This window comes from Fistularia commersonii, chromosome 30 (assembly GCF_037954325.1).
Source record: "Fistularia commersonii isolate RoL2024-O1a breed Wild chromosome 30, RoL_Fcom_v1.0, whole genome shotgun sequence".
In the NCBI taxonomy this organism is placed as follows: domain Eukaryota; kingdom Metazoa; phylum Chordata; class Actinopteri; order Syngnathiformes; family Fistulariidae; genus Fistularia; species Fistularia commersonii.
In genome coordinates this window covers 3,805,854-3,830,361 of record NC_141313.1, presented here as the reverse complement: position 1 = coordinate 3,830,361, position 24,508 = coordinate 3,805,854, and the positions used below count along the sequence as shown (strand labels likewise).

The 24,508-nt window shown below is 45.6% G+C and overlaps 1 long non-coding RNA gene across 1 annotated transcript; it reads left to right on the top strand.

The window, feature by feature from the left end:
* The first annotated feature begins 2,540 nt into the window (after positions 1-2,540).
* LOC147216162 (uncharacterized) lies at positions 2,541-14,762 on the top strand. Its single transcript, XR_015109157.1, has 3 exons — positions 2,541-2,563; positions 14,525-14,608; positions 14,712-14,762. It is a non-coding gene; the product is annotated as an uncharacterized LOC147216162 (long non-coding RNA).
* The last annotated feature ends 9,746 nt before the right edge of the window (positions 14,763-24,508 follow it).

Sequence of the window (24,508 nt, the reverse complement as noted above, 5' to 3'; positions counted from 1 at the left end):
TTTTCCTCTCATAGTCCAAGAACATGTTGGGTTCATTGGAGACCTAAAATTGTCCAGATGTGTGAATGATAGAGAGAATGATTGTATGTGGCAATCAATCAATGTGATTGGCAGCTGGTCCAGGGCGAACCCAACCTCTCGCCCAATGACAGCTGGGATAGGCTCCAGTAAATGTGTGAATAAAACCTCATGTGGAGGAAGAAATAAAACGATCAAGTCGTGAACCCGCTCAAGTCTACCTTCACCTTGTTCGGTGCTGACCATCTCCTTGAGTTGAAACAATTACATTTCAAATCCAAGGTTCTGTGAATTTTGTCATCTTGTTTCTGTGACATCTAAAGAATAATACCGCAGTATCCTACAAGTATTTTGTGTTACGGGTGCCGTATGCGAGCGTTCCAACGGGCTGCGTCTCGCGCCTTCATCTTAGTAGCAATAAAACTGACATCTGACGTACTTTGCGCATGGAAATGTCACCAAGGTACATCTTGGAAGTGAGAAACATCAAACCCTGGTAGAGAACGGATCCCCAAAGACTGCACGACACGACTGCTGTTCGGCCTGTGGTGTTTGCATTTCCTTGTCTGAAGCTACTTATAGTTAGCTAAGATGAAGCTAAGAGGAGTGTATCCGCTGTATGATGGTCTCCTTTCATCAGAAGGAACACATGAGGTCCTGTAAACTTTTAGATGTTTGCTTTTTTTTTCCCCCCTTCTGGATCTATGATGCATGAGTTCATGTCTGCTTAGACCGTGTTTTATTTTTCCAACATGTTGCACCAGTGGAGGGGCGTACCGTTGTCATACACTTCTGAGGTACATCTGACACAGAAAGAACAACAAAGCGTTGAGACTGCTGACACCAGCACTGCGGATTCAGTCTTTCATTCTTCAGGCTTTGGGAACGCAACCACCCCTGTTTATCATCTAAATCGATTGTCTGAGTCAAGACAAATATTCCGAAAGAGAGCAACGATCCGCGGTAGCGTAGCGGTTAGCGCTTCCGCGCCGCAGGAAGACGATCCCCGGTTGGATTCCGACTTCTATGTGAGTCAGCACGAGTTTTTCACGGGTTCTCCGGTTTCAACATGCAGGAGATACGTTGTTACCCCCAGAGAGTGAATGGTTGTAGGTCTCTATATGATGAGCAAAAGTTGTATGCCTCAGTTTGACGTTTGAATGAGAGGATGATCTGTGTCAATGAGGGAGTGAATGCTTGCATGTTTCTATATCCGGCCCTGCGATCGATCCGGGGTGAACTCCTCTCGCCCAATGACGGCTGTCATAGACTCCAGGATAAGCAACAACAACAAATACTGGGGCGCCATTAGAAACGTACCATCAGTGCTAAGTAACTTGCTTGAGAACGACAGGAGCCGAAATTGACCGTGTCTTGGGAGCATCAGAGGAACCATCGAATGGTAGAAAGCAAAGAATCAATGTCGGGCAGTGGAATGGACCCACATGGACACTTGGCGCCGTGTTGCAGCGCACCGGACTTCCACCGATACCTGAATCACCTCATTACAGGTCTTAATGACGGAGCTCTCCTTATTCCAATAATCAATTTATACCTTTCCGCTGTGGCGTCTCCAGGTCTCCATCGTGACGAATTTTTTGCTCTTTAGAAAGGCTCGACCGGGAGGGTTGCTGCGTCAGAGGCAAGATTCCTCCACCGCTGCGACTCAAACGCCGGCAAGGAGGTTTCAAAAAGAGAGAGAGCATCAAATTACTAGCGAATGCTGTTTATAGATTTCCCACCGCTGCTGCAGTTTTCATTCAGGCCGCGCTCATAATCTGAATTCAAACAGTGTTAACAAACCCTCAGTTCCTGGTTGTGATTAATTCGATCTAATTTTCATTCCCGGCAATGTCATGATTTACAGCGTTGTCGCTCCAGCGCCTTTCTTTTTGAGTATTTTCCAAACCAAAAGCCATCAAAAAGAAAATAAAGCCACATTTTTCATATTAAATTCAAGTGTCTCCTCTGTAAACCAGTGAACTTTATCAGATACCACAGGGATAAAAGAAACTCTTCATCAAGAAATAATGCGCAGACTCGGCTAACGCTAACATTTCTTAGGTTGCTAAATGCCACGTCAGCACGCTAATAGAGCAAGTTAGCCACCAAAGTGGAAAGTCTTGGAAAACAACTTAATACTCAAATTAATCATGAAAACCTTGTAGATAAATGGTCATCTAGCATCTCTCAGAATACATGTCCATTAAAATTCCATTAGCAAACATTGCTAACTTGGAGTTTTGCATCCAAATGTTGAGCATCTACAAGATATTAGTCCTTTCAAAACATCCACGATAATCCGCCCGAGCCGGTCGGACCGATAAACACCGAAAACGTTACCCCGGTTCTTCTGCTCATGGGAAGTTCAGCCGACAAAATGTGAACGCGCGTCGTCTCGTCCGGGCGGCGCCGATCTTTGCACGATGTCATGGAAATTCCTGAAATACTTTGCAGAGATTCTTCATCTCGGGCTGCAGAGGTGAAGCGACAGCCAGACTGGCCAGCAGACTCGGCCGCCCCTGCAACCGACCAGCCCTGCCAGGTTAGCTTTTCTCCAGTGTGCGTGTGTGTGTGTGTGTGTGTGTGTGTGGTCTCTCTCCAGACACGGACTGACTCCCACTCCCCTGAACACTTGGGTGAGATATGGAGAGAGACAGAAGTTCTGCAGAGGAAATATCTACGTGTTGACACGTTGAAACACACAGTCTTCCTCCCTTAGCCGTTTCCTTTCCTCTCCGCGCTCCCCCTCATCCGCCGCCCTCCAATCTTCTTTACGCCTCCATAGGGAGCCACATCCAACCACATGAAAATGGGTTTCATCCCGACCCCGAACGTATGTATTCAAATGGAGTCTCCGCAGGAGTTTGCTGCACATTATGGGCGAGCTTAAATACCTACACTTAGAGGTGCTTAAGAGATATTATGTAATCCTGCAATCTTTTCGCGCAGCGGGGGAGTTCCTAGCATCTAAATGTAGGAGCTGAAACACGAAGACGCCGGGCGGAGAGCGGGGGCGCACCTTTTGTGTCACGTTTCCAAGATGATTCAAGGTCTTCTTTATGTTCAGGTTAACCGGTCGCAGGAAAAGAAAAAAAAAGTGCTTAGCTCGGTACCGGGGAGCGTGACAAATGCTCTCATTTCACTCATCCGCTGCGGTTAGTAAGGTTTTGTGCGACGCTTCGGTACGAACAGTTGGAAGGAGCGCGCTCTCGCTCTTGAAAAGAGGGCTGACTTGCAGTATTGCGAACTCAAGGTCCTGTAGCCGATTTTGAAAAATCCATTGAAAACCGAAAAGAGAGTTCTGCGGAGTTTTGCAGGTGTCGGATATCTTTCCCTCCCACGACTGTAATCAATGTACAACTGGTACTATTTTCCCTCCAGTCAGAAATGTGTTTTTTTTTTTTCCCCCTCCCTGTTCTTACAGCTGTGTAACATGATGCATCTGCACACACTGGCAGGTTGTTTTCACGGTAGTGTAAATTTTTTAAACTGTGCCGGTCTCCCCGGCCCAGACCGCGTCTCCATCCAGATCCCCCTTTGCACGTGCACGCCCGACAACTTGAGCTATTTCCCAGATCGCATCGAAAACAACAGCTTTATGGCTCTTATGCGTGTGGGACCGGAATCGCTTCGCAAAATGTCTATTAGAAAATGCAACATCACTTTGAAAAGCTGGGTCGTCTCCCTTTGCAAAAGCTGATTTGCAACAAAAAAAAAAAAAATCCCTCTTTTAGAAGTTGAGAAGGCATTTACTCACGTTAGCTTAGCATCTCAGCTGTGTTTACGTCATGCGACGCGGTGGTCGTGGAAGGGGGGAGGGGTCACCGTGGAGTCCCTCGCTTCTTCTGCCTCATCTCTTTCGAGGTCAACCGGTTCAAGTCGGGGCTGCGGGTCTCGATGAGAAGTTTGCTGAATAAGAGAAAAAGAGGTTGTTTTTTTTTTTAACTTTGCATCATGAATTGCACCTTTAACCTTCAACAAAGTGAACAGCATTTAGACTTTTACCGTGCACACCGTGGAGATCTTTCAGGCCCCATTTGTATCGTATCCAAAAATGTTTGTGCACCAGAAAACTAATCATGAAAACTATAAACTGAGGCTCGAATTATAACAGAAAGATTTTTTTTTTTTTTTTATGTTATCACACACTGAACTTTACAGTTGTCTACCATGTGTTGCACGGTATTATGTTGTTTTCTATTGTCTTCCAATTGGGCCATATTGTCTTGGGGTTTGCAAGCATGTCACACTGAAATGTGTTTTCCTGCAGCTTTTTATTTCACAGATTTAAGGTAACACAGTATTTATTGCCAGATCCACAGTGAGGAAACATGTTCCCTTGCACAACATGTTAGTAACACGGAGGGCAGCTTCATAAGGACATGATGCAAAAAAAAAAAAAAAAAACACTAACGGCACAATAAAGTGAGTGAGAGTGGAAATGTAAAGTTTGCAGTTCAGCGCTTGCTAATTAAAAGTGCAAATAGAGAGTGTGTGAGCCGGCAGGTAAACATCAGCGCAGGTGGTCCATGGCCGTCGGACCAGTTTGACCACCATCGTGCAAAAGCAGATTACGCTTTATCGTGTCACATCGCGTTAAAGTTTGCTGTGGTCTGTTTTGTGTTACATCCCAGTTTACAGAACATCTAATGTTTTCTTACATAATCTAGCGGTCTACACAGCGTTAGTTTGCACAAGTGTGTTACGTTGTGTTGTAGTCGTCAGCACATTGCAAGTTTCGCATTAAATCACGTTTTTTTTACTGCAAGCGCGTTGGGCTTCGAGAGATCTCGCAAATCTCCGAGCTAATATACACAAAGAAACTAGATTTTCCGTGCACGTCATTTACAAGAAGGTTTTTAACCTCCGTGTTTGGCAAACAAGTAGCTGTTTGTGAACTAAATAGCTGAAATGGTTATTTTATATTCTTCTTTGACAACTTTCTCATGCCGCCGTGTCAGTCAAGCGACCCGCCTCATGGGTTCGGCGCGGTGTGCAACAAGTCCTGGAGGATCAACAGAAAAACGCCGGCTGCCAACGAAAACAACATATTTGTGAGTTTCCTGATCTCCCGCCACACATTGGCTGTCGGTCGGAGACGAGACGCAAACCGCAGTCTACGGTGTCAAAAATCAAACCCCCCGGCCGTCATGCCAACCGCCTTTCCATGAGGTTTTGTGGCGCTGCGACATGACGCTACTTCCACTTTTACTTCTGCGAGGGGGCCATCGTTATTGGCATGGCAACAAGAAGTGACTTGTTCGGGAAAGTAAACACGGCTTGTTTTGGGACAAATGAGTCGTTTTTCTGGAAAGGGCACCATCTTGTTTGCATGTGTGCTCGAGACCAAGTTGGGAAGAACGTTGTTTGCGGCGCTTACGTCAAACTCTCACCCCTCCATAACTCTGTTATGACACCATTAGCATAACCAAGAAGTCAAAAAAGCAGTTTGCACTCTGTCCCCGAGCGGTAAACCAGCATTTCACGATTCCGTGACTCACATGGAGGCCGTGCATACGCACAGTATATCAATTTTTATTTTTACATTATCCAGCTGCAGTAGCAATAGCCTTGCTTTAAGGTGTGCCTGTTTTTGTGATAATGCTACATTACGGTGGATGAATTGACAGGGTTGTGTGTGTGTAAAGGAAGGAGTGGGAAAACAGCTGAGTTGGAAGGAGGCTACATGTGTGTGTGTGTGTGTGTGTGTGTGTGTGTCAAAAAAAAGAGATAGATCGACATCTCTCGAGCCTCATATTGCGTCGAGTTTGCCAATCTCTGCTCGTGTGTGTGTGTGTGTGTGTGTGTGTGTGTGTGCACGCCAGCGTCTGACTGACTTGGGGTGGAACATGGCAACAGTGCCATCTAGTGCAAACAAGAAGATCAGCTGAGAAACGCCAACGCGGTGGACGCGCAGGAATGATCACCCAGTGATAATCATCTGGAACCAGATTCAAGTCCACCTCAACTATCCGAGGAGAGAGTGTGTGCTCATTTTACTAATGACTGATTTTGTCTTTCGGGCGGCGACAAAAAAAAAAACAAAAAAAACACGGCCTTCGGATGTGGAGCGCTTGGCAGATGAAGCCGCAGATACTCCAAACTTGCTCGGGATGGGTGATCCATCACCGCGACATTTAATCAGCCTCTTTTTTTTTTTTTTTTTTGGTCAAAGTGACATTATTGTTGCTCGGCTACGCAGCCCTGAGCCCCGTCAGCCGGGGGAAAGTCAAGGGCCCTCAGATGGATCTGTGGCTGCCGGCCACCGTACTCTCTCCTGCGAGAGACCCCACACTCCGGCCCATTATATTTTATTCATTTTTTCAAAACACCCCAGTTTCTAATCTGGTCTTTATACATCCGAGTAGTAAAACAAAAGTTTGACGAATTCCAGGCAGCGCAAAGCTTTGTTAAAAAATTATTATAAGTTCCCGCGTACAGGATAAGCTGAAATAATTATTTCAGCCATTCTTAGAATAACCATTTTAATAGCATTATCTACGGCTATTTTGTGTTTTCATTATGCTTTCCATCCTTCTGAGTTAGCATTTAGCCATCGCTCAGCAAAAAAAATCTTTGCTATCCTGAGATAGAGATAATTGTATCATGATTCAGAAAAAAAAATTGTAAGGGGAAAGAAATGTACCCCGGTGACGGGAGGTTGTGCAGCAAGAAAGAACCCTCGTGAGTCAAACACCGTCTGCAGGATCGTAGCAGTCGGTCGGTCAGTCAACGACGGAGCTCGGAGCGGGAGCTCGACATTCATGCAAATTACGGAGCATGAAACGGGATGAACGGTCGCTCAAAAGGTAAAAAAGTACCTTCGAAATGAACGTAATTATACGCCGGCTGCGAGCAGGACAAACTCGGACCGCTTGTATTCCGCCGTGCTCCCAACTGCATCTGTTATAGTAAACGGATCTGGTCATTTTAATCACAACCAAGTATACATTGGGCCGGGCTGCGTCGCTCAAAGTTATTTCCCCGCTGCAGTGGGAGAGGCACATGCGTGACCTTGACCAAAGTGAGTATTTTTAACCCCGAACAGGGTGAAAACTTTCCTCCGTGCCTTTTCAATCTGTGCAGATCATGCCAATAGTCAGGGCTGTTATTGATATATGATAGGGTTTTCTTTATGTGGTGCGGGTGCTGCCTTTAAGGGGTGCCTTGAAATTATTATTTCAATTTTTTTTTCAAAATTATAACGTTTAAAAAAAAAAAAATACGAAAAAAAATTAAAAAAAAAACACTACCACTGGTGCGGTTTTCAAACCGTTGCGTCACCTCGGTCAGGACGTCTGACCTAAAACGGCGTGGACCCAGCACGCCATATCCTTTGAAGAGGGGCAGCAGCGTATCCTAAACTTCACTCGCTCAAACTTCAAGATCAGAGAAGAGCGAACGCTACGGATGCCAAGCCGTTACCATGGCCGCCAGTGATTCCTCCAAGGAGACCCGTTGGCCGCATCGCTTTTGGCGGAGGCGGGGCCCGGCAGGTTCGAGTCCAGCTGCCGCTCAAGGTTACAAAAACAGCCGTCGCCCCGTGCACGTGTCCCCGCACGGGCCCCCCCGTCCCGACACCGCCCCACCCCGGGCTGGATTTAGGAGCCGGATGTTTCGGAAACGGATGCAAATTGACACCGAAGCCGGCAGAAGGGTTACTGACGGGAAAAAGACGTAAACCAAATATTTAAAAATGCACACCACGTGGAAAAATAAAGAGAGCTCGGAAATGCGAATTCATTTTCGGATGTTTGTTTGTTTGTGGACACGGAGGACGCGGGTTAGGAGGCTTACCGAACGGGACAGTTACTACCGGTGAGGTTAAACAGAAGTGACAGCCACCGGTTAGCGGTCACCGATGCTAACTCTGGAAAAACATACGCCGCGCTAGCTGTCCTCAGCTTGTGATCCGCCGACTGCGTTTCCATGAAATGAACTTTCCTTAGTGTGGCGACGTGCGTGTCGATTCCATTGGATGAATGCGGGGATCTGCATGATGGTCAAGGCAAAAAGGCGCAAAAATATTTTTAGCTTTTTGCATTTTTTGTTTCATTTCTTTAAAGGTTGATGTTGGAATCGGATGTTAGATCCATCCTTTTCAAACGGGAACGGCTCTTGATATACACGCTGAGAACACTAACCGCACGAGAATTAAATGAGGAATTTGATATTAAACCTTGTTTAGAGGTATGTCTGTTTCTTGTCTGTTTTGTTTGCTCTGTTTGTCTAATTCTTCCTCCTTATTCATTGTTATGGTCGCAATTTATAGTGTTGTTTTGCTCTGGTTGTGTATTTCTCACCCTGTATGTTTTCCATTCTTATCCCCGACTTTGTTGCTGTAGTTGTTGTTGCCGCTGCCTATTTATTCGCGGACGCCTTGTTATCATCTGTCTCTCTATTTATATTTCATATTTATTTTACTTTTTTACTTTTTTGACATTATAACTGTAACGCTGCTGTGACAAAGGCATTTCCCCTATGGGGATCAATAAAGTTTATCTTATCTGTACATATGTGAAAAAGTATCTCTGGTCTGGTCTTGAAAATGTAAAATGTAATGTAAAATGTCAATGACATTATATATCGTCACCCTCTTAAAATAATCGACGAAGTCATTTTTTCAGATTTTTCAGGAAACACAAAAAACTGAACCATTTGACACACTCTTGACATAGGCAATTTCTACTAAAGGGGTAAAATGGCACAATCTGTTTAACTGAGGATTTAGGCAATTTTGCCAGAGATCAACATCATGAGATGATTTAGGGCAAAAAAAACATTAATGTAAAAAAAATACTAAGGCGATTATTTTAAGAGGGTGACGATATCTAACAAGAGGCACAAAAGAGGAGGGAATCAAATCACATGATCCCTTTAAAAATGGCACCACAATAACATGTTTGTTAACTATATGCAAAAAATTTTTTTTTTTTTCAAACCCCAATGATGTCGGAATCTGCACAGACATAAACACACGTGTCACAAATAAACATTTCACTTAAAGCAAAAGCAAAGACCAGGAGCAAGAACTGTTCTGATTGGTCCAAAAAATGAAGTGGGCGGGGTTTGTGCAGAATTGGGTGTTTTTAAACTATGAAAAAATTCAAAGCTGAAACACTAATGGCTTCCTTTTGATGGAAATGAGGAGTCGCCTTTTTTTTTCCCACCTTTTATGAATCAATAATACAAGGCTGATCCAGCTGAACCAGATGGCGATTATAAAAGCGACGTGGAAAACAAACAACGTCTTCATTAGTGGGTTTGTTTCGCACACCGACGTTTAAACAGCATTGGAAAGATGAATCGATGCGGCCGGATAGCATCGCAATATTACAGATTATTACGACGATAACCACGGAGGACAATCGCATTCCGTGCTTAAGAATTGGGTTTTCGGTTTCACTTCATACCTCGCAAATGTAATTTAAGATCGATTTGCCCTTCACAGGCAAGAAATAGCGGATTAAAAAAAACAAAAAAAAGCAGTCTCCAGTGGAAGGCGTCCAAGTGCGATGGCCAGCTCCGATTAAGACGGAGGAGCCGTGAGTTTAATCACTGTCGCCACCGTTTCACGCCAGTTGCTGCTCTTGTTTCGCCGCGAACCCCGCGTGCCCTTGAAAAATTATTTTTAAAGTTCGGCGCGGTATAATCGTTCCCGCACCGTTTGGAATACAATTCTGAAGGAAAGATGCTTAGCGGTCAGCGAGGATCCGTGCGATACTTGTTTGAGCAATTCTTTCTATTAGTTGGTACCAAAACAAAAGCTTCCTCCTTCCGTCTGGGTGGATATTTGAGTTTCTCCTCGCCCGTCGGGTCACGACAGGACGAGAGCTTAACCTTCACGCCGCTCATTTGCATGACGGCGGCAGGTTGCCGGGCTATCTGGGATGGATCTGGTGGGGGAGTTTAATTAAACCGATTGATTGAACGGCGCTGTCGGTTCTGAACAACAGAAGCGGCAGCAGCCGCCTCCAACGGAATGATGTATATTTCAGCTGCGAGGCCGGGATTAGTGTCCTCGCACGCTTTAATTAGAACCGCCGAGACGATCACATCATCGGCGAAAGAACGCCAGCAGCGTCACCACCGTATTTTTGGGTGATTTTGTCAATGAAATAATCGGCTTTCGGATGCAGAAATGCTACAACTGGAACTTGCGGTGACTCCTCCGCCCCTCGAAGAATTCAAGGTCATCCAAAAAAGGCGAACCCTGAGACCAGGTACTTTTTACGGGATTTTTTTTTTTACCCCTCTTATTATGTCAATATATTAATATTGATTGGAGATGTAACCGGGGCTTTTTTTTTTTTGGATTTGTGGTAATTCAATAGTCCCTTCGGTCCCTGAATAAATAAGTGGACCTGAGGAGTGATCGTAGACAAAACCATCCTTGTGTCATACATGATAAAAATAGAAATATAAGAGGAAAAAAAAAATCTAAATTGAACTTTAGCGCTTCGGCCTCACAGCAAGAAAGTCATCGGTTCGATTTAAAGGGCCTTTCTGTGTGCGGGCGGGAAGTCTTCAAGGTGCTCCAATTTCCTCCCACAGTCCAAAAACATGCAGGAAGGTCACCGGAGACCCTGAACATCCAAGACATACGAATGGTTGATAAATACATTTCCATGTGACAAAAACCCGATCTCTTGTTTACAAGAAGCGTCTAAAAATTCACCGGCTGTGGCAACATTACATTACATTGCATTTGGCAGACGCTTTTATCCAAAGCGACTTACAATAGAGGACATAGGGACTGCAAATAACACTTGCAAATACAAGATGCACAGGAAATATACAGAACAGTAAGCTTGGGTTAGTGAGATTTTTTTTTTTTTTTTGACAAACACATACACAAACGTACACACACACACATACTGCATAGCAACGACACACACGCCTCTGTCCTGAATCAAAAATCAGCCCGACAGCTCTGGTGTTTTGGGGTAAAAAAAAAAAAAAAAAAAAAAAACAACAGAAACGAGAAACCTATAAACTCAAGGTTTCGTCGTCTGCGAACGGATTCACACCGCAACTCGTTCTCCCCCCTCCGGTCAGCAGCCGTTCAAACCGGGCCGCCCGCCAAGAGATGTCCTCGTTCCCAGCACGGGTGCAGAATCTCAGCTTCACGGAGGCTCGGCGGGAAGCCGTCCCCTTCGCCCGGCCGACGAGCAGCTGCGGCGCGTGAAGGCCAAGCGCCTTCCGCGGCCCGGGGGCCCTTCAGTCGGAGTTGAAAGGGGGGCGCCGGGGCCCTTCTGGCGCCGTTTCGGACAGATTTTCAAACAGTCTGGCCAAAAAGTTGGCTTTCCAGATCGAGCGGCTGAGTCAGACGGACCCGGTAACTAGTTTGTTTGGAAATTAAAAAGTTCCAAGTTTGATTTAGCGGAAACACCGTCACATCCGTTCACGCCTGCGGCAGACGGCGAAATCAAAATCGACATTATATCCGCCGATAACGTATCAACACTGTGTGACATCACACACACACACACACGCTCGCTGTTGTCAAGACAACGCAAGAGAAGAAAACAATGTTTTGCTCGGATGAAGAGCGTAGTTTTGAGAGTCTGCCGTTAACGTTCGAGTTTTTAGACGGGACATTCGGAGACGGTGTTTACGGTCTGAAGCGGGGGATTTGAAGTGCGCGATGACATTCTGAGAGATCCTCCCCTCCCTAAAAAAAAAAAAAAAAAAGCAATTGTTTATCCTGTTGTTGTGCCACTTGCTCAGCTGGGTTTTGGGGTTTTGAGGCTCTGCAGTCGGCGGCGTGTTTGAAATACCATCTTATAAATATGCTGATAGCTTTTCCTCTTCATCGTGGATTCAGGTCTTCTGCGTGTGTGTGTGTGTGTGTGTGTGTACGGCTAAATCTGCGGGGGCAAAGTATTTCTGGGACACCTTTTAAGGGGAACTCAAAGGGTTCAGATTTGATTTTAGGATTACAGTTAGACTTGGATTTAGGCTCAGTCTGGATTAGAGGATTAGTTGTGATGGTTAATCTTTCAGACTTCACAATGCAGTGTGTCAGTGACAACTCTCAAACTACAGGTGTGTGTGTGTGTGTGTGTTTTAATCTAACACATTTATCTTATCATAACAATATCAAATTCTCAATAACCAAATATTCTGTCATGCAAATGAACTTGCGATTTAATGATCGTGAATGGACGGCAACAAACGTGTGTGTGTGTGTGTGTGTGTGTGTCCCTGTGAAGAACAGAGGGTCATCAGCAGGAGTGCCTTAAGACTCTGAAGACACACACACACACACACACACACACACACACACGCACACACACACACACTTTGTCTGTGGCCTTTTCTCTTCACAACACTGGTTGTTGACGGCAACATGCCCTGAGCTGATAAACTTTATCAACCGACACACACCTCAGTTTGTCCACAACCACACACACATACACACACACACACACACACACCCTCCTTGCTGTGCTCTAGTAACAAGAGTGGACACCTGTGCACAAGTGTGTGTGTGTGTGTGGGTGGGGGGGGTTGCTTGGAAAGCCTGAAGTGACAATAATACACTTGACTACCAACGGCACACACACACACTCACACACAGACACACACTCACACACACACACGTGGTCGCCACATTGGAACATTCACTCTGTGGATCCTTCCATTATCGCTGCTTATGCACAACATGGCGTACTCGGTGACCAAAACTGTGCAAACACCAGGAACATCCACCACCATGTCCACTAGCCTTTGAGGTGTGTGTGTGTGTGTGTGTGTGTGTGTGTGTCTGCAGCTCCATCCTCACGGGAGGGAGAACGCAAAGCCTGGTTGGAGGTGAATCGCTTCCAAATAGAGAAATATCGTTTTATTTTTTTTGGATGTCGTGTCTGTCATAGGGTTTTCAAAAACAAGGAGGAAAACTGAAGTGCAAGGAATTGATGGCTTTCAAAAAAAAAAAAAAAAAAAAAAAAAAAATCACTGCTTGGAACGAACACAGTTGCTTTCTGTATTCTGAATGTTCGGTCACAAACAATCTCACCGCAACGTTCATTTTTTTTTTTTTTTACCCCGCTTTCCCAGATTTTTAAATTGGATTACACATTTTAGTTTGCCTAATTATCGCAGAGCTGGTGAACTTTAAGCTTCAATTTTCCCGTCTCCCGGAGGGCCTCGTACGCCGAGGGGGAAAAAACTGCGTAAAAAACTCCGACGCGACCATTAAGCGGACTTTGCGGCGGGATTGTTTTTCATCAACTGCCGTTTCCAAGGGCAGGAGGTAACGGGTGGGAAAACGGACATCGTAATACTGGAAAACGTCATCTAACGAGAGAAAGGGTTCATCGATCGATAAACCGAAACGGTAATTTATTGACGTTTCCATCTCCGTCTCATCGTCTTGAAATGAATAGAATATCAGAGTGATTTGTTTTCACGTGTCGACGGCGGTGGAACTCTGTTTGAAAAGATTATCACCCGTAAAATAGGACGGGATGTTGGGTGGGTGCGGGATGGGAGGATTTGATGGAACCCTCTGGATGAAAAAAGGACCTCCTTGGGCTTTATTTTAAAAAAAACACAATAATCCTGTTGGTCTCTGCAATTTCTGGGTTTGTCTAAATGCACTAAATAACCATAAATCATTGGAAATGTATTGTGATGAAACTGCAGTTGGCTAATCTGCTCACACTTTCAACTCGCTGCTGTTATTAAACATTCATTCATTTATTCATTATCTGAATTGCTCGTCACACATGATATATAACATTTATACTTATATTGTGACTTGACTTTCCCCTCCACATACCGCTGTTTTTCATCGTCTAATAAACATCTTTAAATATGTTATCATTAATCATTTGTCACAAAAAAATTGCCATTTAATCGCTTTGAATACGAGTAAAACGCAAGGCTGCATCTTGAAACGTTAAAGTAAAAATGAAATTAAAAACATTTATTTGCTGTCATGACATAAAAACCCATTGTTTGATGCTGATAAAGGGCCTCTGGAATTCTCTTTGCTTCCCCCAAAATCATCCTGCTGCGTTTCAAACTTTTCATTTTTGGAAAACGGCGCTCGGAATAAGACCCCCAGCGAGTCTCTCCGTCGGTTCCGAAAAACGCCAAATCGCGCCATCAATGTCTCTCCATGGATGTCAGACGGCGAGCGGGCGTCAATCAGGCTCCGTCTGCAGCCGTGGCTCCGCTGCACCCACAGGATTATGATATCAAGAGATCTGGGGGCACTTCGGGAGAACATGTTTGAAAAGCACCTCCGTTAAAGTCATCCGGCTCATCTCGCAGAGTTAATATTTACAAGCGTAAAGACTTTGTGAATTAAAAAGTACTTCCATGCAACAAGAAAGAGACCTTGGTGTCTTTTTTTTTTTTTTTTTAAATCTCAAACACACACACACACACATACGTATGACCTTCAGCGGGGCATGAAGCCAGTATGAGAGCGTTGATTCAAACGTAAATGAATTGGAAAATAAAGTTACCATTCAATGCGGTTTGCTTTCAGTTCAAATGATGTCAACGTGGACGCGTCAAGGTGCCGCGGCGGTGCCAGGCTGCAGTCTCAACAGTGTCATGGAAACATACACAGGTAGCCACACACACACACACACACACACACACACACCCATCTTCATGTTCTGTCCCGCTTTGTTCTGTTCGGCCCCCCAACCTCCACCGTTCTTCCTTTCCAGTGCCACAGTGACCCTGACTGGTGGAAAAGCGGCACTGCAGAGCTCAGCGGCGTGACTGACATCCTGAATGTGTGTGTGTGTGAGTGTGTGTGTGTGTGTGTGCGCTCTCATCCAGAGTGTGTGCGTGCACAGTGTAATTATTAGAGAAGATAAATCTTGTTAATGAAACAGACGGAAAGCAGAGAACTCTGGAGAGGGAAAAGGAGGAGCCAGAAGAGGAGATGTAAGGGCGGAAAAGAAAATGGAAGGAAGGAGGGGAGGTAAAGTAGACGGGAAGGTGAGGGAGAGAAAAGGGAATAAAAAGCAAATGAAAGGATATGACGTAGGTGAAGAAAGAAGAAAGGGGAGACAGGTTGGGAAGGAGGGGTGGGTGGAGAGAGGAGGAGAAGTCTTGTTTTGTTTCATTGCATCATAGATCAGTATAGAGGGAGTGACGCAGAGGAACAGAGGCGGAAGGCGAGGATGGCAGGATGAAAGAGAGGTGTAAAGAGAGAGGAAAAGTTTGTGCAGACACACAGGAGGAGGAGACAGATGAGGAAAGAAACACACAACCTGGAGAAAAGTTGGGTTCCTGGAGGAAAAATATGTGCGCCGGTTAAAAACCGCCACGGCCGTTCGCGCGTTTTCGGAGCGAGGACGCCGAATCCGCTCCCGAGGGGGCTCGGAGGAGGGATCGACTACGGGCGAGGATGGAAAAACGGAGATAAATCAAATCCTGGAACGGGATTCGGTCACGTAACCGTCCCCAACCGAAACACCGCCGGCCCGTAAATCACGCGAGCGCAGGAGTATCTCGGCGGCAGGATTCACACGCCGCAGGTGATGATGCAGAAGAGTGAACAGAATCGCGGCCCCGAATCCGCCGACGCCGCGTTGAAGGGCATTGCATTCCACAGGCGTGTAAAAGAACTCAAAGGGTGGCTCAGGAGAGCGACGCGCTACGGTCGCCTCATCAGATTTACGCATTATCTTATTTCCGATTTGAATTCGGATTTTTTTTTTTCAAAGGGAGGTCGACGGTTTACTTTTGAAATATGAAAGGATTAGTGAATCGGTTGGTCCCGAATGGATTCGCGTCACCACAGATGATCTTGACGTTCGCAAACTACCAGGAATACTTAAAAAAAAAAAAACATCTTATCTTGCGTAAGGAGGAGTCGAGAAGCAACGTGTCCGGAAGCAGTGACGTGGGTTCGGCAGTTCGGTGCGAAGCCAACCGTGAGGACAAACTCAAAACTGGGACGTGACAAACCTTCATCGGACCGTCCCCTTCCAAGTCGACCGCCTCGAAAATTCACCAGTTTGACGATCGGATGACAGATCCGTGTGTGTTTTTTGTATCTAGGGCACGGCTGATATTTGGCAGATGGGCGAAAAGAGGACCTAAAAAGGCAGGAGGTTCACCAGTTTCCAGGGGAAGCACAATGAACCGATGAGAATCAAAAATTTATAGCAAAAAAACAAAAGGAAACACGGGGTTAAAAACCGTTGGAACGAAACTCGCAGAAGTGACACAATAAGCAACTCAACTCCATTACATCCAAACTGAAAAGTCCAAAATTGAGAATCGACAGTCCTGTGACAGCAGCTCGTGTCGGTAAATGACAAACTGTTGGACTCGGATACGAACCCGCTTAAATCCCTGCCAGATTCTGCCAGCGGACCCGGTTCACTGAAACAAGCAGAAATCACGGAAGCCGAGGCAGAAAGAAAAAGATGTGTTTTCTTCATCGAGCAGAATTTAACAAAAGCAACCACGCGGACTGTTTACCTCGGAGTGCTCCTCGGCTTCGGGTGCGGGTCCGGGTCCATGAGGTCGGTCGCTCGGAGGGTTATCGAAAAAAAGCCCAGGAAAGCAGCGAGCTGACAAGAATCCAACCGTGGCGGTCGATTTCGCCAATATTCCTACGATATCGGCGTCCGGCCTCCGTTTCCAGTTCTGTTCGGAGTTCCCTTCGTCTCTGCGTCGCTTCAGTCACACCTGTTTCTCCTTGACGGCCTTCCGTGCAATCGCCGCACCTGTATCTCTGGGACTCCATTTCCCATCGGCCGCTTGACTTTCTATCCAGGAAGTCCCATCCTTCTTCATTTTTATTTGTTTATTTGGTTGGGACGGTGCATGTTAATGAACCCACATGAGACACGCATGTAAACACACCACTCCCGATTGTAGCTATGGGCTAATTTGCATCCGTTGTCCCGTTGTCCATTCAATCTGACCTATTGTGCATGTTTTTAGTGGTAGGCAAAACCGGAGTACCCCTTCGCAGACATGGGGAAAATGCAAACTCCACACAGAAAGGCCCCGTCAAGCCTGGGATTCGAACCCGGGACCTGCCAGCTGTGAAGCACGATCACTAACTGCTGCGCTACCGTGCAGTTAATTTTTACAATCCAGCCTCTGAAGTTGAAAACGAAGCACCGTGAAGAAGCGGAGGAGGTCGAGGACATCATGGAGGGCAAAGTTGCCGTGGCGTTCGTGTTCTGCATGTCGGGATTAATATCCATGGGCTATCAGATGGGTTGAAGTGTTTTTATTTCCTCCCTGCGCCATGAGAAAAACAAAACCCTCTGTCAGTTAACTCTGTAATTATTTTGCCCAAAATGTTGATGTTCCACTGCGAGCCCTGGAAACCCCTCTGCGCCCAGAAGACCTCGGACCTCTTCCTCGCTGCTTCTGTCCATTATGTCGTGAGAAAACAGCTGAACAAGGACCGCAATGGTTTTTATAAATGCCGCTCTGTCAAGTATCTGGTAATGGACGCGGATTTTGAGATGAGTTCCTACGGAGCTATGAAAAGACCCCGCATCAGAGAAGGAGCGCAAACAGGGGTTCCATGGAACCTGGTTCCTCTCCCGTCTGGATATACGAAGGAACCAGAAAAGGTCCACGGAGCTGCAAAAAGTTCCTACAGTGCAGAAGCGGCAAATACTTTTTCCGTAGTTATACCTGTTTGGTAAGGATTTGTCATCATGTCCATACCATGATTTCTGTCTGTATTATTTGGCTTTGTTGGTCTAATTCTTCTTCCCATGTATATACTTGATATTTTATATTTTATGCTGAAACCCTTCGATCGAGGTGTTAGTTTCCATAAAAAAGTATCCGTTTCTCCGGTCTGGTATCGAAAAACGGTGAAGATAATGTTATAATATTAAAATGTAAATACAAAATGATATATCTAACAAGAGGCGCAAAAAAAGGGGGGAATCAATCACATGATCTTCTTTTTCTTCTCCTTTCAGCTTTTCCCTTCAGGGGTCACCACAGTGAATCAACCGTCTCCATCTACCCCGATTCTCTGTATCCTCCTCTCTCACACCAACTGACTTCATATCCTTCATACCTCCACCTCTAGATTTTTCTCAACCTGTTCCCTACTCGCACTACAGATCACAATGTCATCTGCAAACATCATGGTCCATGGAGATTCCTGTCTATCTGTCAGCCTGTCCAGAAGGGGCTCCCTGATCCCTGATGAAGTCCCAACTCCACCTTGAACTCCTCTGTTACCCCTACAGCACACCGCACCACTGTCTTACAGTTAGCATACATGTCCTGCACCTACAGCACACCGCACCACTGTCTTACAGCTAGCATACATGTCCTGCACCTACAGCACACCGCACCACTGTCTTACAGCTAGCATACATGTCCTGCACCAGTCTAGCCTACTTCTCGGCTACTCCAGAATTCCTCATACAATACCAGAGTTTCTCTGTCTGCACCGTGTCATATGCTTTTTTTTAAATCAATCACATGATCATTCCCTTAAAAATGGCGTCAAAATAACATGTTTGTTAACACATAGCTCTGGTAAGCGTCTGAGGAAGAGCCTATATTTGCTCAAAATGTCATGCGAGAGAACGTTTTTTGTACTGTATGTAGAAAAAATTATATTTTTGGGGCACTTTTGGTGAGCAGATTTTTTTCAAACCTCTATACGGTCGGCTTTTTGTGATTCAGCACCCATCCGGAACAGCGGATGTGCGTTTTTTTTTCCTTTTTCTAGCTTTTTTTTTAAAGATCCGTCATCGCCCAATGTCGCACACGGCAAGTTGAGCCACCTGTACTTGTTCGACCCCGCCGGTCACTGTTTCGGGAAACACTTTCGAACCGTCGACTGAACCGCTCATCATTTGAACCCTCAGAAGGCCACCTGCCCCCGGCCTCTAAAATGCAACATATTGTTCAGTCCCGAAGACAGAGATGTCGGTACATCTTAAGCCGGAGTTCATCCCGCAGCTCAGACATGAGGGCCGCTCGGCCGCCACCTTACGTAAATGATGTTCTATCGAATGAGACTTTCTCCGTCATTATTTTCCTAACGGGCAGCATTCGTGGATTTAATAAATAGCCAGCAGATATAAAGCCGGTTCCTAATGTGCAGTACTCAGATGCAATTTAACTTCTCACACCAAGACATATTTTAATTAGACATAAATGTTGCATGACTCATTATTATTGTACACCGGCTCCTTCCTCCGGGCGCCCGTGGTAGTTTGCGACGCAACTCGGCGGTCAAGTCTCTCCGGCGTCGCTGTCTGCGGCGCCTCCGCCATGCCGGCGCGGCTTGTCCGCCGCCGTTTGACAGGAGCGCAGCACCGGGAGCCCGGAAGAAAATAAAACTGCGGTCATTAAGTTACGAGTCAAACTCTTCAGCTTTGTCATTACGGTTTATGGGAGGACACTGTGTATCACACACACACACACACACACACACACACAAAGCTAGCATTCTGCTTTGTTGATCCCGCACTCCTTGAACCTCGGAGCGCTTCGTAAAAAAAAAAAAAAGAAAAAGTTTTCAACTCCAGATTCCGTCTGGGGGGGAAAGTTTGCGGTTCATCGGCGGTGGATCCGATTGATTTTGAAATCCGACTCGTCCAACTTGCGCGAGTATATGTGAACAAAATCCTCGAGCCTGACATCTCGACGTGTCCGACCGCGAGGTGTGTGTGTGTGTGTGTGTGTCTGGACACGTGTGCCCTGGTTAAATTGAACTGTCATGGCCAGAATGGGCACTTTGATCATTTTATGTTCACAGTAGGACAGGAGGAGGATTTCGAGAAGAACTGAGGGGGAAAACGCTGACGGGAGAAGCGAGGCGGGAGGAAGTAAAACCAAGAGGAGAAAGAAGTAAAACACAGGAAATGAAAAAGGGGAAGAGAAAATTGGAAGGATTGGAAATGAAGGGGGGAAAAAAAAAAAAAAAAAAAACACACAGGAAGGAAAAGGTAAGAAGGGCCCGCTTGAAACGATAGCGGTAGGAAATAAGTGTGGAAATGAGGGAAGGGAATGAGAAAAAAAAAAAAACAAAAGGATGAAGAAGAAACCGAGGACGAGGGAGAGAAGAAAGAAACGGGGGCAAGGACAAGGGGGGGGAGAGAGAAAGAGGAATATTGATAGAGGGAGCGGATAAGGGATGAAAGCCTTCTTTCACTGAGTGATGAGGTTGTGCTCACATCACACGCTACTTACCCAGGATTCATAGCATGAGATGAGTTCCCAGCATCCCTTTCATCTCCACAACGCCCAGTAGTGGTCTATCAGAAAAGAGCCTGGGGACACACACTCAGCCGCAGTCGGTCACACATGTGGACACACACACACACACTCAGTATCGTCTCACAGACTTTGACATTTCCGTATTTAAACAAAGCGCCGCTGCGGCTAACGCTCGCTCAGCCGCCTCCCCGTAACCGCGGCGATGTGAGACGTCCGATCAGGTCGGCCGCGTTCGATCGGAACCCGGCTTCGGTCGCAGGTGATCGGCTGCCCCGCACTCTTCGGCTCGAGGGAAGTTACATTTTTGTTTATCGGTCCGAAATACTCATTCTCGGTCGGACACGTGCACGTAGCAACGCGCGGCGCTCCGACCGCGAGCGCTGGAAAAGAGCGCAGCACGGCGGACAGATGGCCTTTGACCTTTGGGAAATGATTTTTTTTTTTTGTTGTTGTTGTTGTTTCTGACTGAGATATAACCTTCGCAGGAAAGGGACAGAAAAATAAAACGTATGTCAGGACGAGACGCTTGATAACACGACACCCCAGGATTCCCGGCTGAACTGAAACACAAAACAGGTTTCTGTAAACATTTTGAACTCAAAGGAACATTGATTTTTTTTTTTTTTTCCAAGACTTCATCATATAATGTGTTACGGGCGACGCCAGAGTGTGATGTTTTCATTCCAGCTAAAAGCTATAGCGATCGTAATTGTACTGTTCTGTTTATTTATTTTGTTTCTTTTTTTTTTTTTTTTTATTCGATCAGTCACTATCTATCAGAGCCATCCCTCCATCAATCCACGTTGCCGGGTAAATTACACATTCCATTTACTTATCGTTTATCGCTTGATAAACTGCCGGATTTGCGATTTGAGAAAAAAGCAGAAACCAATTTCCTGTTGTGTTAATTTCAGTGTTGTTTGAGAGGATGCACATTTCCCCCAACCGGTCCTATGTGTGTGTGTGTGTGTGTTACAGATTGTAACGACACTCATGGCCGCCCTGGCGGACAGAACGTCAGATGCTTCCTCTGCTATCTCCTGCTCTGTGCATCTGTCTCCTCTTCACCTCCGCAAGCCGCCCGTTTATGCATCGCCCGTGCCTCTCCATCCACAACTGCATGTGGAGATGAACAGACTGGAAAGTCGGGGCGGAGGGGGTGACGGAGGGAGGGTGCTGCTGATAAATGTAGAGAAACAAGGTGTTGAGTAAAAGGGCAAAAAAGCAAAAAAAAAAAAAAAAAAAAAATGGCTGAGGATGGAAGCAAAAATGGTGGGCCGAGGGGGAGAAAATCCACAAAAGCTTGATAAACATACAGACACAGTATGAACTCCAGTGGTCTGTAAAAGCAATAAAGTCACTGAGTGACGGCTCAGCAGAGCAAAAAACAAAGACGGGGACGCAGGATAAATGGGAATGGGCCCAGAGGGTGCGGGTCGCCATAGGGACCCACAGTGTCTAAAAATATATTACAGATACACACTATATATACAGTAATAATACACATTTTTGTGTCAAGGGGGAGATTTGTACCAAAATATTTTTAGAATGTGCAATTATCAATCGCACAATTCCGTTAAAACCGGAATACGCGTGCAGTTGGTGTCATGTAACCACGGCAACACTCATCTGCAGCCAAACTGAACAGCGGGAGGCTTTCATTTAAGGGTGCGAGTCTTGCGATCTAACTTTATTTCGATATTACGGCATCGCGGTGGTTAGCGCTTCGGCCTCACAGCACGAAAGACTCCCGGTTCGATCTTTTCGACGGATAAATGGAGGTTTGGCTGTTTGAAAGCTGCGGCCAGCTGCAACATTTAATGGACGGCTAAATAAAACCAAATCTTATTGCGATTTAAAAAAAAAAAGCTGGTGTTTAACCCTCATATTATGTTAAGGGTCAATTTGACCCACTGGGTCAATGGGTGAAATGGGTCGAATTGACCCTTAACATAATATGAGGGTTAATGTACACTATGGATAGTTAACATGATGAAATTAATTGTGCAATTGATGTACAGCCTAGTTAAAGTGAACTGTACCTTTATGATCCTTCAACCTGTTCTTCTGCGGTGCAGGAGCTTCACTGTGCAAACCATGTGTCATATAAATTGGGAAATCTCGACAGAAAAACAGCGAGGCTGGAGAGGAAACGACGATTACCCTATTTATTCCTTAAAATCGCCTTCTGTAGAACTCCGTGCAGTTGAGATAGAAATTCTCCCCGAAGGCATCATGAACTCAAAAAGAGAGCGTTTTTAAAACCAGCGTTGTTATCGAGTAACTTTTAAGCATAACCCGTGGTACATTTATGTACAAAAAACTTGATGCAAAACACTTTTGTCTTCAAAATGAATATCAGTCTCGGTTCAATACATTTGAATGTTAACAACTAATAAACAGTACTCGAAGGTGTATTCTCCTCCAAATGCAGCATGAAGCCTCTGGCTGAGATAGCAGTACAAACCAATCAGCCAAAACATTGACGCACTGACAGGTTTAGTATTGAGTGTTATACAGCCGGCCTGGAATAAATCCTCCCCTCATGAGGATTATAGTGTTCTGATTTTATTGGGTCGGTGTGAGAGAGCTGTGGATTTATTTTAATGGTCATTTTGATGGATGTAATTTGTGGCGCTGTTAAAGTGTACCTGGTTACGCTGAGAGGTGTTTCTAATTCATATAAATAGGATGGGAAAGTATGCACGTCCCTCGGCGTGCGTGAAAATACGATGAGATATCATCGGGGGATATGATGCGTTCATGAAATCGGCGCGGGCCGGCGTTATCGACGAAGCGGGTCACCCAGAGGCCCGAGCTGTGCCGTGCAATGTTTTGGGTGTAAACTATGACAGAGGCGTCCCAGGTGGTTAGGAGCCGTCGTCTTGGAACCAAAAGTTCCCGGTCCGAGCTTCTCCTCGACTGATGTTGAACCCCCGACCGCTCCGAGGTTCATCTCATCCACCGAGGCTGGGACGCAGAGGACGACCTGCGCTGCGAGAACGACTGACGGAGGTAAAGTCAAAGTCGCTCTTTCTTTCCAGAAACTCAAACTCAGATTGAGTTCTTTGTGTTTCAGTGTTAAACTTTGAGAGACTTCTGTTTTTGTGTGTGTGTGTGTGCGTGCCTGCGTGCGTGTGGCCCTGTGATTGACACTTGACTAGTTCAGATTAAACCCAGCTTTTGGCCCTATGTCAGCTTGGGTTGGCTCACACACATGTGTATATATATGTACAAATACATATATATGTGTCTGTGTGTGTGTGTGTGTGCGTGTGCGCGATTGCATGTGGCCCTGTGATTGACACGTGACTAGTTCTGGTTAAACCCGGCTTTTGGCCAACTTGGGTTGGCTCACACACACACACACACACACACACACACACACACACACACACATACACACATATATATATATATATATATATATGTGTGTATGTGTGTGTATATATATTAACATAAATTTAAAAAACTTTTTTTTACAGTTTTTTTTTTAACTGTTTCATATTTATTCTCAATGAATTCTCAATTTAGAAATCAACTGAATGAAACCATTTTTTAAGACGGCAGCCACGAGAAGCTGCAGTGACATTTGATGCCACGGCTTAAGATCATCAGACACAAAAGGAACAGAAGGTCTCGAGCCCGGACCAGTTGTGACAAGGAAAGAACCCGGACGAACAGCTGATTGACGTGTTGAAGGGTTCCTGCTGTTAAGGTGACTTTGCCCGGTGGATGCATGTGGGTCTGCGTGTGTGTGTGTGTGTGTGTGTGTGTTCACACACAAGGGATGGTTTTAGTTTCTTGATTGACTACCAAGACCAATAGCTGACAAGTCAAATGAGGTAATGATCATCCTTTCTTTCCTTCATTCTCTCCTTTCCATAATCTCTCTCTCTTTCTTTCTCTTACTCTTTCTCAGCTCTGAACAATGTGACTGATATGTTATCGACGAATAACCTTGTGTCGCACATAAATCCCCCCCCCAATTAAAAATTGGGCCATTTCCCTGTCAGCCTCATGTAATTGAAATTCATAAGGTTTTGGATCCAAATGAGCGATGGTGCGCACACACACACACACACACACACACACACACACACACACACGTGTGCAAACACACAGGTACAAAACATGCATCAGGCACTCGGAGGTTATTACATTGTAACAGATTGTCACCTCGAATTAACCGAGGTTTCCAAACAGCAGCAACAGCGGCGTGCATCTGTGCATGTGTGTGTGCGCACGTGTGTCTGACACCGGTGTGCGGCTAACCTTGGAGGACAGT